We start from the raw sequence: 2,347 nt of genomic DNA, 5'->3' as shown, positions 1-2,347 counted from the left end.
GTGACTTAAAAAATTAAGAAATTATCCTAATAGGTTAGCAAAATTATGGCATATTTTTAAAAATTATGTCTGCTTATTCATACTTGCTATTGCTGCTGCTGCTAAGTTGCTTCAGTCGTGTCCGACTCTATGCGACCCCATAGACGGCAGCCTACCAGGCTCCCCTGTCCCTGGGATTCTCCAGGCAAGAATGCTGGAGTGGGTTGCCATTTTCTTCTCCAATGCATGAAAGTGAAAAGTGAAAGTGAAGTCACTCAGTCGTGTCTGACCCTCAGTGACCCCATGGATTGCAGCCTTCCAGGCTCCTCCATCCATGGGATTTTCCAGGCCAGAGTACTGGAGTGGGGTGCCATTGCCTTCTCCTATTCATACTTAGATGTAGGTTATTTTTAGTTTTATTTTTCTATACAGATTTCCTTAACAGTCACTGAATTTCTAGGTCAATTTCAGGTAACTGAAGCGCCTTTGAAAGTAGCTTGTATTGTCTGCACCTGGGATGCTGCAGCCCAGTCTGGAGCAAAATTGGAAAACACATCTTTCTAAAGACAGGCTTGGGCTTCCCCAGGGACTCAGTGGTAAAGAATCTGCTTGCAGTGCAGGAGAGGCAGGTTCAATCCCTGGGTTGAGAAGATTCCCCTGGAGTAGAAAATGGCAACCCACTCCAATATTCTTGCCTGGGTAATCCCATGGACAGAGGAGCCTGGCGGGCTACAGTCCATGGATTCACAAAAGAATTGGACATGACTTATCGACTAAAGAACAACAACAACAGCAAAGACAGGCCCAGAAATCCTAGTCCAATCATTTAAGATGTTTCCTTTCTTGGGCAGCAGGACTGAGTTATATCTGGCTGCTAGGCCATTGTTCACAGGACCACCAAACTGTGCAGGCCACCAAAAACAAGACCAACCAATCCACCTCACGTCCTGGTACAGGTTTCACAATGCAAATCACAAAACATGTGTACGATACGTGTGCCATCGAAAATGGAATCACTGCCTTTGGCAAGCCACCAGCTGTATGAGCCTGTGACACAGGCAAGATGGGTTAAAAAAGACTATTTGCTATTAGGCCACAGAAAGCAGCACTCAGTCCAATATATGTTGGTCCATTTTTAAGCAGATTCCTTTCTGCTTCCAGTAGCTGGTTGGTTTTCCTGATTATCATGTCAGTGAAGTTCTTCTTGACAGTATCATCTGGTTCATGATGTTCCATCTTGAGCTTTTCCCTCTTCTCCCAGAAATCTTCCTCGGTTTTCTTCGGCCACACAAGGGCTCACTCAAGCCTTTGCTCAACTCACCCAGGCACAGCCATCTTTTCGGCTTATTTTTAATGTCCACACCTAACAAATGAACACCCTTGACACAAAGGAATAGATATTTTCATAACTTAAGTTGACGCACTTAAGTTTGATATACTGGGCATAAAGATGATTAAGACATAATAATTCCTCAAGGAATTCTCAGTCCAGCAAACTGTAAAATAATATATGATAAATAATTGCACACAACTGTTGATTAGATTACACAACCAGAAAGTATTTCTGCATCGTCTTTTTTTATAGAGGTCAAAACTTCAAACCGAAATTCTTTCTTGTGTGGAAACCTAGACCAAAGAAACTCTCGACCCCTTCATGGACCCTGAGTGCACTGGGCTGGCTGTTCACTTCCCCAGGGACCCACTCTCTGGGCCATTGAGGTTGCTGGAGAATATGCAGCCACATTCTTTTCACTGTGATCTTCAAGGTGACAGTGTGAGTTGCCATTCACAACTGGGAAAGCCCCATTGTCTCCTTGCCCATCAGTGGTGCTGAAGCTTTTTTCAAATCTGTTCTCTTACTTTGAAAGCTCTTTTCATGTTTCAAAACACCAGAGAGAGCAAACTGATGCTAAATTACATAAGCTGTAGAGCAATCCATCGGACTAGGGGGAAAAAAAAAAAGTTGGTCTGGCTATTTTGTTCCACTCTGCACAGATAACACTCAATATCCTAATGGAACTAAAACACATTACTGTCTAAGAGAGAGAGAGACTACAATAACAAGTAGTCAATTTTCCCTCCTGAAAAACTCCTTTTTGAGAAGACATACTGAATACATTGTACATAAATCCTAGTTCCTATTTGCACATTGTAATGCTTCAATATACCTGAGGATTTTTTTACCCCATGAGATACCGCCCAATCTGTGCCTTGTGTATCTCCTGTCTCACCATCAACTCAGAGCAATTGGAAGAGACTAAGAGATTCAGTTCTGAAAAACAACCTCATCATAATGGAAAATCCAATTAACTTTAGATACCGTAGCCACATACCAGTAACAGCACTGTAATTTTGCCTGCTATGAAAA

General features: G+C 42.5%; 1 pseudogene; it reads right to left on the bottom strand.

The window, feature by feature from the left end:
- Positions 1–424: 424 nt before the first annotated feature.
- LOC138075234 (transmembrane protein 126A-like) lies at positions 425–1,215 on the bottom strand (annotated as a pseudogene).
- Between the last annotated feature and the right edge of the window lie 1,132 nt (positions 1,216–2,347).

Source organism: Capricornis sumatraensis, chromosome 3, assembly GCF_032405125.1.
Source record: "Capricornis sumatraensis isolate serow.1 chromosome 3, serow.2, whole genome shotgun sequence".
Taxonomy (NCBI): Eukaryota; Metazoa; Chordata; class Mammalia; order Artiodactyla; family Bovidae; genus Capricornis; species Capricornis sumatraensis.
Note: the sequence above shows the minus strand (reverse complement) of the source record. Positions and strands in the feature narration are given on the sequence as shown.